Source organism: Mustela nigripes, chromosome 9 (assembly GCF_022355385.1).
Source record: "Mustela nigripes isolate SB6536 chromosome 9, MUSNIG.SB6536, whole genome shotgun sequence".
NCBI classification, from domain to species: domain Eukaryota; kingdom Metazoa; phylum Chordata; class Mammalia; order Carnivora; family Mustelidae; genus Mustela; species Mustela nigripes.
Genome location: NC_081565.1, coordinates 14,757,938 through 14,779,574, shown reverse-complemented (window position 1 = coordinate 14,779,574; position 21,637 = coordinate 14,757,938). Strand labels below are relative to the sequence as shown.

The 21,637-nt window shown below is 45.3% G+C and overlaps 1 protein-coding gene across 2 annotated transcripts in view; it reads right to left on the bottom strand.

Annotated features, from left to right (window-relative positions):
• BRINP1 (BMP/retinoic acid inducible neural specific 1) overlaps window positions 1–20,742 on the bottom strand; it is a 172,189-nt gene extending 151,447 nt beyond the window's left edge. For both annotated transcript variants that reach the window (XM_059410930.1, XM_059410929.1), the window contains exon 1: window positions 20,334–20,742. The gene's annotated coding sequence lies outside the window, so the exon portion shown is untranslated. The remainder of the gene's footprint in view (window positions 1–20,333) is intronic.
• Window positions 20,743–21,637: the final 895 nt, after the last annotated feature.

The window sequence follows — 21,637 nt, the reverse complement described above, 5'->3', positions numbered from 1 at the left end:
GAAGATTCGCTTCCTTGTTATGCCTTTAATGATGACCTACTATAGGCAAGACATCACCAGGGTCTTACAGGAGATGATGAAATACACAAAGACATGATCCCCATATTTTGAAGTCAAATGGGGAGTGAGAAAGAGACTTCCTCTGTGAGGGCACGGCGCCAACATCAGCCTCTCAGATTCCACGCCAAGTCAAATTTTTAAAATCAATTTCTTTGACCCACGTAAAGTGTTCTTGTTCTAGGAAAGGGCATTTGACAATACAGAGGCTGCAATTACTATTACCAGCATTTTGTAAGAGAAAGTACATTTTAACCAGAAACATTAAAGGGGGCATAATCTTAAAAGAAGATTGTCCTTCACATTCAGACATCAAATTTTCGACCAGCATTTGAGAGTCATCAATTTAAAAGACTTGGGCAAAAGAGCATGGTATAGAAAGGCACATCTAGGAAAGAAAAACCAACATGAAGGGACTATCACAACAGAATGAGGGGGAATGGAGAGGTGTGGGTATTGGCATTCACAAATTAAGAAAGAGGCTAAACATTCTAGATACATTTCAGACCACAAGGTTCTTGATTCTACAGCTCTTCCTTCAAGGGTTAAAAAAATTGCTATAAAAAATGAAATTACAGAAATACAAAAATAGTTTATGTTATGTTTTGTGGCCTTTTCCCTTTGGGGTTCAATCTCTGGTGGATTGCCAAGGAAGGCGGCCTCCGTGACGTTATCCAGAAATGTCAGGTGTCTCCTAAAAACCCACTAGAGTCCACATGACGGATGTTAAGTAACAGAGGTGAGAGGGGCAGAATTTCCTCCCAAATTCCCATCTTCTCCCCTTGGGGCACCAGGAAATTGCCTACATAGACTCTTTTCCTTGGCCCAAATGTCTCCCTCATTGAAAAGGTTGAAAATTACGCCTAGCATCCCATCACCAGTGACCTCTTTTTTAGAGTTCTAAGGAATTTTCTTGCCCTCAGGGCGCCTGGGTGTCTCAGTGGGTTAATCCTCTGCCTTCGGCTCAGGTCATGAGCTTGCGGTCCTGAGATCGAGTCCTACATCGGGCTCTCTGCTTAGCGGGGAGCCTGCCTCTTCCTCCTCCTCTCTCTCTGCCTACTTGTGATCTCTCTCTCTGTCAAGTAAATAAATAAAATCTTAAAAAAAAAAAAAAAAGACTCCAAAACAGACAGACAGAAGAGAGACACAGACAAGCATGGAGGAAGGGCAGGGAGCTTCCAGAATCCCCATCCTCCTCCCTCTGGGTACACCACTCTCCCCTCCACATGCTCACCAACCCAGAAGCTCTCCTGACCCTCTCCATTTGGATTTTTATGGAGACTTCATTACATAGGATCGACGGATTATATCCTTAGCCATTGGTGACCAACTCAAATTCCAGCCCCTCTTCCCTCCCTGGAGACTGAGGGGTTGAACTAAAAGTTCCAGCCTCTAATCACAAGGCTGGGTCCCCTGGCAACCAGCCCGCATCCTTAGATGCCATCCAAAAGCCACCTTACTGACATAACAAAAGACACTTTCGTTGCTTCTTATCCATTAGGAAATTCCAACAATGAAGACCAAAAATATAATTTCTTATTATAAATCACAATATGATATTGGACTACTTCCTTGATTACATCTATCAATGGCCCCCTCCCATCTATCCACAGGTCACCTATTAGCCATTGTCACTTTACTCCATTGTTCACCATGTTTTACTCTCCATGCCTCTTGCCAGTATCTCTGCCTTTGCTTTCTAGATTTCCTGCAGACATTCCCAGCATGCCCCAGTGCGTTTTACCCGTGTTACTTTTTCCCAAGACAATCCTTCTACCAAGAAAGACTTCTTTCATATTTCCACTCCAACCTTTATAAATCCCCTATTCTTTAACGTTCAGTTCCAGGTTATCCCCTCTTTGAATAATCGCCCCATCCCCTAAGGAAGAGGAAACCATAGCCTGTTCATGACCTTACAGCAACACTTATGCTACTGGGTGTGGGCTTTTGAAGGTTATGTATGGACTTGGCCTAATTTGCCTTAGAATCACCCACACCAAAGCAGGACCTGGTATGTAGCCTTCATCCAGCAAATGTCCCATAAATAAACAAATTTAAGAATGAACAAACAAAAAGAAATAACAAAAGGAAAGCACGAGTGAATATGCATAACATGAGTACAGCATGTCACAATTTCAGAGCATGTGGGTTTTAATGAAACCGTGTGATCCTGAAGCTTTCCCAGCAAATCCAGGCTCAAGAGTTGGAGTAACTTGCCAGGTTAAAACACGACAAAGTAAGGACTTGAACTCAAGTCTACCAATGCCAAGTCCAATGCCCCTTCCACACCAAATGTTGTCATTATTAAGAATTAATGATTTTAGGGGCACCTGGGTGGCTCAGTCCTTGGGCATCTGGCTTTGGCTCAGGTCCCGGCCCCAGGGTCCTGGGATAGAACCTTGCATCAGGCTCCCTGCTCGGTGGGAAGCCTACGTTTCACTCTGCCACTCCCCCTGCTTGTGTTCCCTCTCTCGCTGTCTCTCTCTCTCTGTCAAATAAGTAAATAAGGTCTTTAAAAAAATAATAATGATTTTAAAAAAGAACTAATGATAGTTTATAAAACAACAAACAAAAGAAAACAAAACAAAACAAAAAAACATGTAGAATCAAGCACAGTCAAAAAGAACAGAATCGATGTTTCCATTGTAAATGAGAGTGGTAAAACCTAAATGGGGAGGGTCCAGCATACTCCTAGATGCAGGCAGGGGAACACAGCAGGGCTGGCCGGGCACTTGGGAGAAGCTGTACTTTGGGAAAATGAAAATCAGAAAGATCCTAGAAACAGACTTTGCCAATCTCTGGATTTCACCGATGGCCAACCCCATTTCCTGCACTGCAATCCTTGCTACAACTGAAGTTTCAGCCCTTGGAGAGAAGCCGAGAGATTTCTGCAAATGTTTTCTCTTCAACAGATGGAGCAGAAACCGAGAAGCGTTACAAGGAAGATGGATCGGTGCGTCACACTTGCAACAATAAAAATACAGCAACGGTTAAAAGCAGTCGCAGTTAAACAGAAGTGGAAACCCAGGGTTAGCCTAAATCTTTTTTTAATTAAAAGTGAAGGAGAATTTCAAAGTTCTATTTCAGCCCCTCGAAGCGTCAGTGCAGTGAATCCGGAATGTTTATGTGGCTTGGCTGGGTGTCGGACGGCTTGAGATTTATGTGGGTTTAGGTCATAGCCTAAAGGAAACCGTGAGGACCGGCACGGAGGAGGGTAATCACACACGCAGGAAAACCTGGGTTCAAACCCCGGCTCTGCTGCTGTGTGACTGCAAGAAAATCGCGTAGCCCCAAGTGTCAATCACGTCATCTGCAAAACGGGAAAACGGGGCCTGCCTCTGAGACTTCGTGCGGGCTCTGGGTGAAATAATGGGAGTGGAACACAGGAGAAACCGTCTGCAGGTTTTTACTCTCCCTGCACCTTCTGAAGCAACCGCAAAGAAGCTTCCTGTCACCTTAAGTTTCTGTATCACAAGCATCCCTGGCACGGGCCTCCTTTTGCTCCCTCTCTTCTTCTTCTAAAGCCTGCTTTAATATCTAGATGAGCATTTCACAAACTCTGGTCCCGGGATGCCTGACATGGACACGTGTGGACGCTTTTCAAAGGATTTTGAAAAAAAATGCCCTCGGGGGTTAATAATTTGTGGTGAAGGATCCCTGCAAAGCACAGAGCCACATTAGTACTGTGGATAAATGGATTCCGAGTTGCCCATCCTCTGCCTCTTGGACGTTCTCCCCCTACTGCTCACACAACCCACAGTCCCCTCACCCCCACACCAACTCCTCAGATGTACTTCGCTGGATGATTAGGGCTTTAGCTGGTGCATACATTTTGCTACACATATTCAACTCTTTACACATCCATGCATTTTAAGAAATGCATATGAGGACGAGGAATGCATGCACTCCCACACGTCCATGAACATATGGGTGTGTGCGAATACACACACACACACACACACACACAACTTGTACTCACTCACACACCAGTACGTTCAGACCTAAAACGCATAACCAAAGTCTTTAATAAAAAGACTCCATTTCAAATACCAGCCCCGATCACTTCAATTCTAAGAGCCTTAGTTGACACATCTTCAAAATTGAAACTGTAATATCTACCATAACTACTTCATAGTTGTAAAATCAAATATATTACCATCCATGAAAACACTTACTTCATCGTCAGAAACATTGTAGATGCTCAATAAATGTATGTCAAGTGCCACAGATTCATTTACGTATCTTACCTATTCAAAACACGTTCGTTTCCGCACAAGTTTATCCCCACACACGGGCACATAAGAACCCGTGAGTACATTCAAATGCAACCCCATGCTCACGTGAAGAAGATCCAGACTCACAGTTTAGGAAAGCAGCACACGCGCATGCGTGCGTGCACATGAACACAGACACACACACACACACACACACACACACACACACACACGAACACAGGTACTCCCGGCCCCGCACGCGCATGCGCACGCCGCGCAAAAACCTCTCCATACTCTACATTTCCTTAAGCCAGGTTCTTCCTGCACCTGTCAAAATATACCACTGGATCCGAGGTCCTGTGAGAGACTGTGAGAGAATATGGAGGGAACAATTACTACATACAAAATGGATGCCAGGTTTAAAAAAAAAAAAAAAGAAAGAAAGAAAGAAAAAAAGAAAAAGCCTTGGCAGCCAAAGCCAATACTTCGGAGAAAACACACGCAAGGTCAGGTTACAATAAGAGGTTACCATGTGTATACAAGGGGAAGCTCCGCGAGAAAAAAGATAGTAAGACGGGATGCGTGCGAGACCTAGGATGCGAAAGACTTTTCTAGAAAGCTCATGGGCGTTATAGAGAATCCCCTATCACTCCTACCCTCCCCAAGTTCACTGTCCAAAACAAGAGGGCCGGTAATTAGGGGACCATGTTTCTAAAACGACAGCATGGCTACATTGGCCCACATGAATAATTACAGCAGGGATGGTCAGTGAGCAAAAATATTAATTCCTATTTGTTTTGAGCTTCCTATTAAAGTAAGTGTTCATTTTAGGTGTCAGTAAAGTCAACCAACACCCACCAAAACCTTTGATAATGTTCAGAAACTCCATCTGTGTCCATCATCACTGTCCCTTGGACAATATGTTCACAATTAACGTTATTAAGCTTTAGATTTCCTTTAGGGCCACCTTTTTCCTATACAAAGATTCTTAGGAGTGTTTGTATTTTTTAATGCTATATTAGTATTTTCCATGAATTGGAAAGGAGGGTGGACCAGATAACCATAAAATGCCATTCTCTTCTCAAAGACTCTAATTTCATGATTCTGTGATTTTTAAGATGTGGTGGTACTAAGAGTTGATTTTTATATTCCATGAATATTATGTTCTATGACTCTATGAGATTTTGACACTAGCTTTTATTATTCTAAGATTCTCCGATTCCAAGTTTTGATAGATTTTAAAATTCTACAACTGTGATTCTAAGATGCCAATATTATAAGAATCTGACACTTTGAGCTTACAGTTCCAAGCCCCCATTACCTCCAAATGTGACTAGCAGACTCTTGCCCGTGAGACAGGCAGAACCTAAGCCAGAGTCAAAGTACAGGGGAGGCAGAGTGGTTGTGAACAGAGAGAAAAATGCCTATTTAAGACAAGAGCTCCTAACTCACCATCTCAAGGCTTTCCAAATAACACCCTTAGCTCAGTCTCTCTTCCTGACTCTATTCTATGGCCTACCTAGAGATGAGAATATTTGCTGCTAGAAGACAGGTGCTGTAGAGGCAAGGCTCAGCTGGTTTTGGCCATCTTATCCCTCAGCATCTAGCACAAGGCCAGAACACAGAGGCTCTCAATAAATGTCATGCACTGTTGGATTCACTCTAATATCCTTCCTCTTCCTTCTTGTCTGGATCCTTCCTCTAGCCCTCCTCCTCTTCCTCGTCTTCCTCCTGCTTGTGCTTCTCCTTCACCTTTTACCCATATGTTAGAACTTCCACGTACATGAATCACACAATCCCCACAGGAATCCAGTGATGGACAGATTATTATCCCCCTTCTACAGATGACGAGACTAAAGCCAAAAACGACTTACCAAAGGCCACACAATTAAAGTGAAAGAGAAAGGATCAAACTCAAATTGTCTTGCTCCACATTCAGCTCTCCTTCTTCTCCTGCCTTATAAATGAATGTTCTTAACAATAATTTAAAAATAACCACCTCACAAGACCTCCAGAAAACTGCTACCCGGACAGAAAGCTTCTACTTCCCATTACTGACTTTCACTCTGAATTCATTTTCTCAGTCCACGCCAGTTCTCATTTCAGGATTTCCAATAATTGAGGGCCTACCACACCCAACTGTTCCTTTCATTTTTAAGCCCTTTTTTTTTTTCTCCTCTTGAGAGTGCTCTACATGGCATGTGTTTATTTTTCAATTAAAGCAAATTAAACTTAATTTTGTTTTGAGACTTTTTTATTATTTTTTTTTAGAATTTCACAGCCCACGGTGAGATAATTGAGACCCTGCTGTTTCTGGAAACACTATTTAGAGAGCAGGACTAGATCTGGCACAACCTTGGAGGGAGCCATCCGTAACCCCTCCTTGCCCTTTGTCACACATCACAGTATTTCTGCAGTGTGTCCACTTCCTTGCCACTGCCTTACCCTGGAAGGTCATCCATGTGTCATGTGAACCATAAACTGCCAAAGGGCCACCAAACCCCCTCTTCCTTCCTCTTGTCTTAATCCTAGATCTAGTCATGCTAATCCTTTTCTTAAGAGTTACTGGTAATTTTCTAGACACATATTACTTAATATGGGGTTTAAGGCTTTATATATTCCAGTCCTGAGGTTATTTTTTCCAGCTTCACCCTGAGCATGTTTTCCAGTCACGCTGAACGACTTCCTCTCCCACTGTCCACTTGGAATGTTCTTTTTCCATCTACCCAATGGGCTATGCAACCTCCATGGCTCAAGCACAAGGACCTCTCCTCCATTTCCTAATACGCTGCCTGTGTTCTAATTTCAGCAGCAGCTACTCTGTATTATCTCAGTTTGCACATCTGTTTCCTCATCAAACTGGCAAGAGCTTTCGATCAGGAAAATGTCCTATTCATCACAGATGGTCCAGAATCTGGAACATAGTAACTCCTCAAAAAGAAATGTATTTTGGGGGGTGGGGGGGAAGAATGGGAAGAAAGCAGGAATAGGCTAAGAGAGATAAAGGAGGAAAAGAAGGAGATAGAAAAGTAAAGCAAGAAAGTAAGATGATAAGGAAGAAAGGAATGAAGGACGGAAGGAAGGAAAGGCAGACAGAGGAAGAGAGGACGGGTGGACGGAGTGAGTGAGAGAGGCCGAGACAGGAGGGAATGAGGGAGGAATGGGAAACATTAAATCTGGGAAACTTCCCTATTGTTCTTATACTCATTTTAAAAACATGACCATCATTCCCAAAAAAATACAGACCATCAGCATTGCTTATAAAACATTTTTCCATATACATAATATTCTGATTTTTCAAGGGAAGATATAGTTGTCTCGTGTCGAGTCTCCTAAAGTAAGCTATAAAGAATTATTATTAAGAATTAAGTGAAAAATACAGAAAGTTGACATTTTGTGCTCACATAACTTTGAGAAAGCTTGAATTAGTTTGAAAATCTCCCTCTATCAAAGAACTTTGTTGGAAACTTGAATTTGCTTATATATAACCTGATTTTCAGGAACAGGGTAGACCATGAAGCATCTCCCAAAGGTATCTGACCTTTCCTTGGAGTTTCTGAAGATCTAGTGCACCACAGGAGAGGATAGGAAAATGTTCTGCTGATGGAATGATTGCTGTCTGGGGGTCAGCAATCTGGGGTTCTAGTTGAGCATCCATCCCTACTAATAAAGACTATGGCCTTCGCCATGACACTCTCCCTGTCAGTCTTTGTTTCCTTATCTGCAAAAAGAGGTAGGTGGAACACAATGGATCTTAAGGGCTCTTCTGGCTCAGTTCTAACATTCTATGGTTCTGTGATGAAGAAAAGATATAAGCTTGGTGTCATGTCTTTGTGCCTACAATTTGCCCAACCTGGGATGTCCCCTTTTTCACTTCCACAAGTACAGATCCCTCCCTCTAAAGACACCACCCATCCCAAGGCAACATGAATTAGCACACACTCACTCCTAAGTTTTCCTATGGAAATATTTCATTTCTATAAGAGGCTGCCTTGAATATAGCTCATACTTTGTTTAATTCATTTAATCTGTTGATGGCAATGATGTAGGTCATACATTGTGATGACAAAGGTGGCTAAGACAGAGGCTCACATATGCTTTCTGTTCCTTCTAAACCCTTGGGGATATGTCAGTCATATGTGGTCTCCTAAAGAGCTTCATACGATGACTTAATCTAGGACAAAATCTGTCATTTTTAAGTCCACCTTAGAGTCCTTTTAACGTTTCAGCCAATAAAGTCAAGTCATTTTTTTAGAGCCTTTGAACTCTTTATTCAACTCTTATACAAAAAAAAAAGTAATAAAGCAAAGCAGAAAATGTGGCTGCTCTGGTATAGATGGTGAGGTGGCCGTCTCACCGGTCCCATGCCTCTCTCCTACTCCCACGGTGGCCCTCTTTGCCCAACATTAAAAACAAAAATGGAGTCAAAACGAAAGTCTTCTGATGTCAAGGTGGCAGCCACACCAAATCCATGCTTCCCAAATCACAGCAACAAAGCACAACCAAACACAAAACGATTAGAGGTGACACAATCTTTCCTTTTAAAGGTGCGATAGTTACTTTAACATGTGTTAGAAAGTAGAAACCATTGACCAAATCTTTGGTTTTTATGAGTAGCCCTGCTCCAGTCAAGGTCAAGTAAAAAAAGAAAAGGAAAAAACAACAACAACAACAAAAAAAAACAAAACAAATAAAAAGAAACAAACAAACAAAAAAAACAACCCTGAGTCCATTTAAATGTGATTTAGGACAGATGACTCAGAAATTTAGCAAACTTTACATTAAAGGATGTACCTCTGCTCCTCTTCCCACCAATAACTGCTCGCTGGTCCCCCACATCCTACTACTTAAAATATTCATTACCCACGGAATGCACATGCATTAGAGATATTAGGCAATACACGTAAAATATCAAAGACTCACGTTCACTCATAACCTCTCACCTAAAGAGAACCCACATCCAATATCCAGGAGCATCTTATAAAAGAGCAGGCTATGCATAATATAGCCTAACGTATATATTTTTTAACTTAATAGCTCATCAAAAATATGCCCATGTCGATAAATATCATCATGAGTGCCATATATTGAGCCCCCGGGACCTGTCACTAAGTACTTTACTCATGGGATGCTCCATGCGCACAGCCAAACTCGCGGGGAGGTATTGTTGGTAGCCCCTGTTTACGGATCATGTTCCTGGTCTTCATTCAGCTTTCTAAGTGAAAAATGTGCTCCGTATCCTTAGTGATTGTAGAGATCCCATGATGCACTTTGTTCTGTTGTTTCTTTTCTTTTTTCTTTTATCCCAAACACTCAATAAAATTTCTTGTTCACCTACCTGTGCACGTATAATTAATTTATTTCTCAGCATGGGGAACTTCTCTGTCTGTGTTGTTTTTCTCCTTAATACCAATATTCCTGTGTGTGTGTGTGTGTGTGTGTGTGTGTGTGTGTGTGTGTCGAGAGAGAGAGAGAGAGAGAGAGAGAGAGAGAGATCAGATATATACACATCACTTCTCTTGCAGCATCTGGCTGCAACAATTCTCGCCACCTCCATCCTGCCATTTCCTGAGATGCTTTTTAAAAGTGCTACTGTTTCCAGAGGTGCCTTTAGTGATTCTATTCCAAAGAAAAGTAACATCTTGGTTCTTGGCTCTGGCCCAGAGCTAGAAAGTAGCTTTTCTATGAGGACTGGTCCTGGTCTGAGCAGCATTTAAACTTCCACAACTTAAGGGTACAAATAAACACACCCAGCTAAGGTTTCCTACTGAGGCATTGTGAAGTTAAATTACTATTTTAAGAGGCTATGAAGTTGGCAGGCAGAAAACCCTGGAAGGGTTGAAGATATTCACGATGCTGACAGATAAAGAAGGAGAGAAAGCAAAATGCAGGTTATTAAGGAGATTTAAGAAGCCTCCCTCCAGTAGACGCCATTTATAACATCTCCTGGAACATGCAAGATAGATGCCTCTCTCATTTAGGAGCCTACAAGACTGGGATTGATGGATGCTTCTTTCATTAAGAAGCCTACAAGACTGGGAGTGAGGGCAGGGCCTGCGCGACAGAATGGCTGAAGATTTGCCACAGTGGACCTGGCCGAAGACAATGGAAACGAAGAGGCAATGATCAACCTCGATTTGGGGAAGCCACCAAGCTGCCAGGGGCCAGACCATGCCTTAGATGGGCAGATAGAATCGGGGAGGACAGTTCAATGAAAGGATGTCAATCCTCAGTGTCTCTGCTGATACAAGTTCGAGACCCATTGCTATTGTTTATTACCTATCTTGGGTTAAATCCTTTCACCTCCAAGCCCCACAGTCCTCATCTGGAAAACGGGAAGAATAGTTACACTGTTAGAGTGAGACTGTGAAGGTTCCGAGAGAATACATGCTAAGACACACAAGCACTTGGTAAAACAAATGATGCTGATAAGGAAGATGGAAACCAAGAGGAGGAGGAAGATGAACATGGTTCGCACCAGGAGGAAGATGAACATGGTTCACACCAGAGCATGGAGCGTGCGGTCAGTCATGCTCTCCCATCGTGCTGTCAGTCATGCTCTCCCATATGCACCTGTGGAACCCCCAGTCTCACAGCCTAGGAAAGCAAACCCAGAAGTGCAAGGATGTGGGCTCCAGGGGTCCAGGTACTAGAACCAACTTAGATACACTTTGATGCTGAAGAGGAAAAAATGTATAAGTAAAAGAGTGAGAGAAAATTCATCTAGACTCTATTGAAGGTTGACTTTCAGCTCTGATGGCTATCTATAACTGGTTTCTGACCCACAGATAGAGAATACAAAATCTGCCCCAGTCATTTTGATTTTATATCCTTCCATGCCTTTTCCTGGGCTCTCAATCTTTCCCCTAACTGCTGGTCTCACATTGCCATCTTAGGGGAGGGGGATTGGTAAAAATGATTGAGGAAGCTCATTTTCAAGGTAAGGCCTTGAACCTGGTGGTAATGTCTCCTACAGAGCACTTCCAGCCAGAGAGCATACCTACCGGCCTGGGCAACATTTAATCTAATGCAACAGGGTATAGTAATAATAAGAAGAAATAATAATGTTTATGTAACATTGATGGTCTGCCAGTCATTGTTCAAACACTTACCATATCAACTCACTAAACCCCACAATATCTCTATGGTGGTCAGTACGGTCCTCTTCATTCTGTAGAAGAGGAAGCTGACGCAGAAAGATCAGGTAATCTGGCTAAGGTCACAGAGCTAGAGAGTGGTAGAGGGGGCATTCACACTCCAGCATTAAAGCTTTCAACCACAACACTTTCAAGTCAGACAGAAATAGTCCAAATCCTCCACACTATCATGGACTCTGTGGGTGGCCCAAGACAAGTGACATCACTGTGCTGTGCCCTGGTTTCCTCATCGCTAGAACAAGGGTGATGCCACCCATGTGTGAGCTCTTTCAGAATATTCAACAAGATATCTATAACAAGTACCCATTATAGCACAGAGGATATAGGACGTGCTTGGCACAGACACTCTCCCACTCCAAGCATGGCTTTGTCATTGTGACATTTCAGCCACCTCTATACTGTAGGTGAAGAACTTTCCAGAATCCCCTCAAATTCCATCCTATGTTCTGCCTAAATGCATAATTCCCAACATCAGGAAGAGGAGAGCGCAGGTAAAGCTGAGTCTGATCTAATATTTTCAGGAATCATTTGTTAGGCTTCGCTGGACTTTCAATGATGCTATCCCGTTGCTAAGCATTTAGAATAAAATTCTTTATGACCCTGCTCAGCCCTCCTTTGCCTCAGTCATCTCTGGCAATGGCATTCGATGAGAACCACTTCCTCTCTGACAGTCTTGCCTCCAAAATTTTTCAGCGGAAAAACCGTATTACCACCTCCTGCCAGGTAATCGATTTTTCGAGTTTTCCCCTCCATTCCTAAACATACCCAAGCACTGATTTCCTTTTTTTAATGGCCCTTCTCTCTGTGCAGATGTTTTTTATACCATCAGCGAGGACTCTTGTAGGTCCTCCCCCAACCATACGTCTATAAACTCAGAGCCCACCAGATTCCATAAGAAATTTAGCTTCTCCACTACCACAGACTGAAACGTACTTACTTAAGGCAGACGTCCCTGTCACAGTTCTCAGAACGCTCCTGCAGCTTAATCTTGGGGCTTCTGGAGTGTCTACGAATTCCACAGCCCCCCAGAATTTCATCCACTTTTGTGGACTGCTAATTCTTAGAATGGAGATAGGTGAGCTGACTGCTTGGAAGCAACCGTATGTCTTAAATGTCTGCCTTCCTCCATCTGAATCAGCTTGGCTACTCCATGTTACCCCCAGGATCCATTATTTCTCACTGAGCTTCCCCCTGGCTCGTTTGCAGGACCTTTGAAAGGCTGGATGAATTATATTTCAGAAACCCCTCCGGGCCAGTATTGGGTTAACCCTTACAAAGTGTTCTGGCTGTTCAGATGGGCCATTTACTTGGAGCCCCACAGCTTCAACCTTTGCAATTTACACAAAAACGACTACATCTTGCTTTTGTTAATTGCCTTATGAATTTACCTCCTCACCCATGGAGGGGGATACAGTCTTAGCTGCTCCCAAAGTGGTCCAGACACCATTGTATGTGGCTCTCTACACCCTGTGAGAAAATCTTCGCACACTGGGAATACGATTTGTTTCAAATGATCTATTTGGTGTCCGTACCAGCTTGCTATTCCCATGCGTGGCCTCCACTGGGTAGCAGACAGGCCCAGTAATTCACCCCTTCGAACTCTCTCACACCCTGTCTTGTCCAATCTATTCTCCTTAAGGTCACCTGCAATCTCCAAAACACATTTCCTTTGAGATACAAAGATCCCCCTCACCCACGTATGACAAAAAGAAATTAATTTCACTTTTCCTCAGCCTCATTATCTTCTTAATTGTCTTCTTGGCCCCCTCAGTAACAAGGACTGTCTATGGATTTCTAGGCAGCCTTTTTAGGCTACTGTGTTCCAGGAGGACAGTGGATTTCATGCTACCACTTAATCGCTCTGATATGAAGAGTTACGATAGTGGCACATCACTCCCACTCAGTCCCCGTGTCTGGAGTCACAGTCTGTGCCCTGAGGTGTGACTTCTGTTCGATTTGCTCATTTTTGAGACAGTATCAAAACATTCTGATGAAGCATGGCCAACACGCACTGTCTCTCTGTCCCCTTGCAAGAACTTCGTCATGCGGTATTTCACTAAGCTGGGGCAAATCCCTTCGGTGAGGCAGGGCACCGTCTGGTCCTTCTTGATTTGCAGAAGGCAAGACCAAATTGGAGCAGATAGGTTCTTAAGGTGTTCCAAAAATACAAGGATAGGAGCTAGGACTAGAATCGGGGGCCCTGAGCCCCTGTGCTCTTACTATGTGACATTTAAAATTAATGGAGATAGACAATGAAAAGGTATGTCCTCTTGATCTCCAGACCTTATGGTCCCCACCATCTTCTTCCTCGTCATCCCCCTCGACACATCACTGGTGTCTTCCTCTCCTCTTTACCTTCCTCATCCTCTCATAGACTTCTGAAATGACACTTGTGCTTCTACCATGAATGATCATTTGCAGACCTCCTCTGTTAGAATGCCAGCACCTGGATGGATTCTTCACTGGCTCCACTAAGATCTTTCCGGGGCTTTATTCATGGTCTTTCCGGGACTAGATACCCAATAAATATTTGCTGATAAGGCAATGCCAACTTTCACTTTATTTTACCAAACTTCATTTCAATACCTTTCTCTTCAAGTATTCATTCTCTTCCTCCTTTTCTATCCATAACCCCCGTCCAGTTCTTCCCCTCCCTTTAGAGCTGGAGGTGTCCAGAGCGTGCAACACCCAGAACAGGACTAGAAATTAAGGTGAAAAGAACTCATTGAAATGACAGATTAAAAATGGACAAGATGAGGGTGGCTCAGTGGGTTGAGCACCTGACTCCTGTTTTCATCTCTGATCATGATCTCAGGGTCCTGAGATGGAGCCTCACGTCGGCTCTGTGCTCAGTGGGGAGTCTGCTGCAGATTCTCTCCCCCTCTGCCCCTCCCGACAACCCCCTTCATGTGAGCATGAATGCTCTCTCTCAAATACATAAATCTTTATTATTATTATTATTATTTTAATGGACAAGATGGAAACCTGTCAAGGGCACTTGATGCTGAGCTCCTGTCAATCTCTCCTCACTTCTCAGCTAAGCCCTTGGGCTGCCCACTCCCTAAGCAAGGGCATTTTATGGCCGGGGGATGGTGGTGGAATTCTAGACTTTTTATTCCTGCAGCTTTGACAAGGCCTTTTGATCTGGCCCCGCCTACCTTTCTTATTTCCATCTCATGACATTCTTTTTCTCACTTGCGAGCTCTAGCCACAAGATCGCTTGGCTCTCCTAAGCTTGCACATGTTCAGTGACTTTATCTTTGCTGTCTCTGCCATACGGGTAGCTTCTTCTCACCTAAACCAGCTCCAGTGGCATGCCCTCAGAGAAGTCTCCCTTGGCTACCCTAGCTAAAGTCACATCGTCCACATTCCTAATTATTTGCATGGCATTTACTATGACGTGAAGTTATTTTGCTTATCTATTTGTTTACTCATTTATTACCCAATTCTCCCCACAAGACTCTGAGCTCCACGAAAAGAGGACCCTGTTCATTCTACATCTTCAATGTCCAGATCTGTGCGGCCCAATACGGAAGCTACTCATCACAGATAACTAGTGACATTAAAATTAAAATTGGATTCAATTAAAAGCTTAGTTCATGGGGCACCTGGGTGGCTCAGTCAGTTAAGCATCTGTCTTCAGCTCAGGTCATGATCTTGGGGTGTTGGGACAGAGCCCTGCATCCAGTTCCCTGCTCAATGGGGACTGTTTCTCCCTCTCCCTCTGCCACTCCCCGGCTTATGCTTTCTTTCTCTCTCTCAGATAAATAAATACAATCTTAAAAACTAACAAATAAACAAACAAATAAACAAACTCAGTTCATCAGTAACACTAGCCACATTTCAGGTGCTCAGAGTCACATGTGCTTAGTGAGTACCATATTGCACAATACAGAGAACATATCCATTACCACAGAAAGGTCTACTTGATAGCACTGGTCTAGAGCTATGCTTGAAAAATAGTCATCACCTAATAAACATTTGTTGAATAAATGGATGAATCAATGCCCCTTTTAAACCTTACTCAATTGTAGATAACCATCCCCCTTTTGTGGCTTTTAAACCCTCTAAGCGTGATCAACTAGAGAACGCCCAGAAAATGCCCAGCGATCAACAGCCAGCTTGGTGAGGGACCCAAACAAATGTTACAGGACACAGGACTGTGGCAATAGGGCCTCCAGCAGGAGAATACTAGTGATCATATGATTATGCTTCCACAATATGGGAAGAACTGACAATTAGAAGAGAATTATATTTGTGTTGTATGATTTCAGAGACTTACAGACAAAAGGCAGATATAGAGTCACAGTGAGAAAACATCCACCAAGGTCTCCCTCCACAGCATAGGCGGGTTTGTGTGATAATTACTTCGCCGTTAATAAAAGTACAAAAGATGAGACTGAGCGGATACGTTGTATGAGTATCACAGAAAGGATTCTTGGTTCTCAAATAAGGAAAAGGGTCTAGTTAATGAGAAACCTTAAAACACTGAGATTCTTTGATCAAATGGCTCCATGACTCCTTTAGAACATCGATTTCGAAGAGCTAATACTGTGCCCTGAGCTATACTAAAATCCGCTGAACAACCCAGTCCCGTTGGTCATCCACAATGGTTACCATTAACGCAGTGGTTCACCAGAAAGAGCAGAAATGTTGAAGAAAGGGGGAGTTAGGTTCTAAGTCTAGTTGTGCTGGTCACATGACCTTGGGCAAGGGACCCAGCCAGCATGAGTTTCATTTTCTTCTGCTATGAAAGGACTATACCTGCCCCACTGGGTGGAAAGTAAGATTAAATGAGAAGAAAACTAAACATTGTAGGAACATAGTAGGGCAAAGTTCACTTCCAAGTAGGGCTTAATTTCACCCATCTGTATCATCATGGACATTCCTATATTGATGGTATAGGCAGCATGATTGTATTGTTTTGCATGAACTTGAAACAATTATTGAAAAGAGAAAGAGTGAGAGAGAGAGAGAGAGAGAGATGACAGCTGTTATGGAGTCTGGACTCAAAATGCAACAGCAAACATTTATAGAGCAACTACTATGTGTTAGTCCCTGAAGATTTAAAAAAAAAAAAAATGCTCTTACCAAAACCATTTTGAAGAGGGCAAGCCATGCATATATCCGTGGAGCTATAAAATCGGGCAAACAGAGACCCAAGCTAAAATAAAAGTCTCAGACAAAATTATATGAGAGAACAGGGGAGAAAGAGATTTATTCCAAAATAAGATTTTGAGAAGACTTCTCGGAAGGGTCATTTGGGTTGGATGTTAAAATATCAGTGAGATTTTTAAAAGTAGAAGCCGACGCTGAGAGAGAGAGAGAGAGAAAGGAAAAAGGTACTCCTTGCAGAAGGGGTTAGAATAGAAAACAACAGGGGGATTATTTGGAGAGTGACATTTGAAAATCTGTCCTTTTCACCTGACCCCCATTTTGTCTTTAATATGATTACCGTTAGTTCAGTGACCGATTCGTTAATCTTTGAATTTTAGCAAAGGGAAGAGAAGGGCAGGTTATGTCTAACCTTAGAGGCCTGTTCAGGTGCTATATCCTGGTGATTTCATCTAAGGAACTGGGAGGGAACAAGCTAGAGGATGCCAATCAGGATGTCTCCTCACACAACCGAAGGTGCCATGGGCAAAGACCTTCCAGAGAAATTTAAGACTTAGGGGTCAAGAGCATAAACTTTTGCAAGCACCCGGGCATTTTATTTGGACTGGCCAGGGGAGAGGGGTTTTTAAAGTCCCCACCTGCACCATTCCAGATACATTCACCGCAGCCTGAGCTGGGCCATGGAAACTCAACGGGGGGCCCAACAGATGATTTGGAATCTGAGCCTGTTCTCTTTGGTTAAAATGGAGTCACAGCTCCCCCTTCTGGGAGCTAAAGTGCCATCCAGCCTCGGAAAAGCCTGCGTGGAAAGGCTCTATTGCAGATGGGCCTGAAACCCCCATGTTTTTTTCCTCAGTGATCACCGGCACCCCGAAATGAGCATCAGGGAGTCTGGGAACACTTTCACGTGGGCTTGGTTCTGACTTCTCTAGAGCCCATGCCTCACAGGGCTTTCTCTCTCCCCTTCCCTGGAATGATGAGTCCCAGTCTTCCCGTGTGGGTGATGCCTTTATATAGGGGAACACAATTTGGTGCGGAGGTTGAAATTCCCTTTTGGGGAATATGGCAAGTAAGGAGGGTTTCTAAATCTCTGTGTGCACATGTGTGTGAGTGCATGTGTACCTGTGTGCTTGGGCATGCTCCCGTGACCGCGGGATGTATCATCGCACAGGGCAAGACTCTTAATTTGCCTGAAGTATTTGCATCAGTAGAGGGGCACACGCTTGGCTCTCTGGAAGGCAAAGTACTCCTTAATAAAGAGCTCGGGTAGAGTCCAGATGTTCTGCTGGGCTCTGTCTCCCAGTCAGAGTCCGTAGGGGGTCTTTGCCTGTGTGTATTCTGTGTGTGTGTGTGTATCTGTCTGTCTGTCTAGTGGGGACACTGATTAAAGCATTGAACCCTTTCTCTCCAGGGTCATGTTTCTAGATGGAACAGCTCTGAAATGAGAAGTCTGATGAGGGACGACAGCGATTGTTTTAGGTGGGAGCAAAGTGGCTGGATGGGAATAGGGAGCAGCACGGTCCCTGGGCAGGGTGGCCGCGTGGAAAGGACATTGATCGGGGTGTCAGGCAGCCCAGGTTCTAGCCTGGGCATACCATGAACTTGCTAGAGAATGTTATGGCATTCTCCTCCCCCTCTCTAGGCCACAGAGTCCTGCCTGTCTGTTCTTCAATAACCAGCTTCAATTGTCTACGAATTGGAAAAGAGATAAAACGAGAGCAGTTCCGATCACAGGGTCTCCTCCTCTGATTTCACCATCCTCCCCCCCCCCACCACCAAAAATGAACCAGGGAGCTCTGCTCTGACATGAGTTTCTCAAAGCAGATTCCCTGTGGCCCTGTGAAGGCTGCAGTCTGAGGTATCAGCCTCTGGCTGGAGACTCGTGTGTCTGCGAGTGTCTGCAGGTAACATCATCGCCCACCCGCCAGGGCAGGTCCTTGCAAACACATGTTTGCTTTTATGTCTCTCCAGAAGATACACACACAGACGCACGCAGGCACACACATGCGCATGCACACACGCACACACACAGACACACATACAATTTTAAAAACACAATTATATTTCTACTTTTCTTTTTCCCCCAGAGGTCTTTTTGGTGGCTCTTTGCCAGCCAGGATGCATGACAGGCTGTCCCAGCGTCTCAGCCCTGACGGCAGAACGGCTGCCTCTTCTTACCTTGGGAAAGTAACAGCTGCCGAGTCTGGAAGCCATGCTAACAGCAGTAAAACTCAGCATTTTTTGCTGAGTAGGGCAAGCCTTTAAGAGGCATCCGGGAATCAAATCAATGGCTGGCCCCAGAGTCCAAACCTAGCTGTACCTAGCCAGGGTAGCCCAGGGACTTACCAGGAGAGCCTCCTAGGAGGTGGAGGAAAGAGGAAAGAGGGACTTGACTCAAACTGTCTTCCTTACTGACATTCTCCACATAGACCCTGTGCCCTTGGCAGTATTTTGGAGCCAAGCAAGAGATGTGAGGTACAAATCGACAGCAGTTTAAGTCAATTACCGCCACATTCTGCCATGAGTTCCCCACCCACCACCCTTGTAGATCTCCCTCAGTAATGAAACACGCGCACGCACACACACACACACACATACACACACACAATCTCTCTGTTCTCCATTTTCCTCCTAACTCTAGTAGAGCCTTGAGGAGGCACAGTTTAAGAACAGATTCTTCTGGGGCTTCCCAAGCTTCTCTGAAATAGGGTAGGGAAGGAGGAATGTCTTAGGGAAGTGCCCCATCCATCTCCTTCCATATTACCCAGAGCTGCCCCTAGTTGAATTTTTCTCTAAGATCTTGTGTAACTATGATGGATGAGCAGGTCCCTGGGGACTCTTCTCCTTTCCCATTAGGGGGATCCATGCAAACTTGCCCAGGTCCTCCCCAAAAGCACCAGTAGCTGGAGGTGCTCTTACGCTCCTACTCCTATGACGGCAAACGGAGAGGTAGGGTAGACTCTATCCCAGACTCGCCCAGCCCACACAAGGAGCCCACCGCTGACTTCTCCCTTTCTCTGTCACCCACTACCCAGTGACTCCACATTCCCATCAGAATCCTGCCCAGTGTGGAATTTAAAGTGACAGTATGTCATTGCCTCGGGGTTTGACCATTTCTCTTTCATATTAAAGGGTGAGTCCAAGTATACCAGGTCTCCGTGGTTTGGAGGAATTTTCCTTCAAGGATACCAATATTGGGCTAAATAAGGTGCCATCCTTATCCCTAGAATGCTCCCCAGACCCCAAGCCCAGAGCGCCGAGAGGAAGTCCACAGCGGGTTTCCCGATGGCTACGTGATCCTATAGTAAGGATCCCATTCCATGTAAGCTGGAGAGACCTAATTAAGAAGACACATAAGCGCACACATACAGACACATACGTACAAGCATGCACACGCACATCGCGCCATAAGTAGGTTATAGGACCTCTCTTTACCCCCTCCCCTGCACACATACACAGCACAAACACACGCATCAAACGCAAACGACGCTGCACACGCAAACACACACTAGCACCACATCAAGTTCCCACCATGGTACACATGTCGGGAGCGCGCGGGGAGCACACACGCCACTTACTAAAACCCGCATTTAACCCTTGGCGCCCCAGAATACAGAGCCCTCCCCCTCCCGGGAACCTGAGAGGACTTGGTGGCGGCGGGGCGACCGACGGAAGAGCCGAAGGGTGCCGGGAGGGGGAGGGGCAGGGCGGGCGGGGGCGCCCCGAATGCGGTCCGGGCGGTCTCCAAGGGCAGCCGGGCTGCCGGGCGCTGTGCCTGGCACCGCCTTACCTGGAGTCAATGTCCGTCTTTGGCGGAGAGCTGCGGGAGGACGCTTTTTATTCGGCTCGGTGGGAACTTGGGAGAACCCGGCGTCCAGCTCGCATACCGGGAACGGCGCGGGGACTGCAGGCGTGGGGGTACCTGGCTCCTAGCAGCCTGGCTCATACTCAGCCTTAAAGTCCCCTTCGCTGGTCCCGAGGACAGGCATGAATCCAAGCTCCGGAAGGCGGTCACTACTCCCTCAGCCTCCCGGCTCTCTCGCTCTCGCTTTGCTCTTTGGCTCGCTCGCTCTCTCCCTCTCTCGCTCGCTCGCTCGCCTGCGCTTTCCTCCTCCCCCCGCGCCAGATCAGTTCGCAGCCGTGGGGACCGGGAGCGAGGCAGCCAGCGAATGGAGAGGGAAGTCCAAGTGCGCCGCGGTCTCCGGGCTGGGAGCAGAGGAGGCCGGGCTACGCGGGGGGAGGGACTTACCCGGCGACGGGCGAAAATGAATGGGGGAGCGGCTGTCGGGGGGCGGGGAGGGAGGAGCAAAGAGCCTGGGTTTATTCTGAGGAGTGTTTTGTACATCTTTAGGCGGAGGAGGAGAAGGAAGAGGAGGAGAGAAGAAGGCCTTCTCCGAGGGAGGGGCGGCCTGGGTGGGCTGAGGCTGAACCTCTGGGGAGTCTCGTGGGTCTGGGGATAGGGTGGCTTGTGTCCGTATATGAGCACCCAAAGGGACTGTGTGCGGTGTGTGTGCGCAAACCCCGATTCCTGGTGTCTTAAGCTTGTCTGTAGCTGTGTGCGTCGCGAGTATCTGAGTGTTGCTGGGTATGCGGGTGCTAGTGATTCTGTGTGTATCTATCCGAGTGTGGTTTTGTCTGGGGAGGTGACTGTGTGGGTCCATTTGTATCCGTGCGCCTCTCTAAGAGTATTTAAGACTGTTTGTTTCTCTGTCTGTGTAGGCGTGAGCCCACGTAACCTCCCGGAATTAAGCAAGTGCTTCTCTACGTGGGCAGGATGTAGGAGCGAGAAGCTAATGGGACGCAAAGTTCTCTCGATACCACCAGAGGCAGAGAAGGGGTGAGGGTATGGGCGCTAAGGCATTAATACAGAGAACCAAAGACTCCAAATTTAACCTGAGGTGCAGGCTCCGGTTGCTGACGCGGGGCCTCTCCCAGAAGCAGCAATGAATCTAAATTCTCACGCAGTGCATATTCTGTACGTTTGCTTACTTTGCTGTTTCTTCTTTCTCCTCCTCCTCCTCCTGTTCTCCTTCTCTTTCTCCTTCTTTTCTTCTTCTTCTTCTTCTTCTTCTTCTTCTTCTTCTTCTTCTTCTT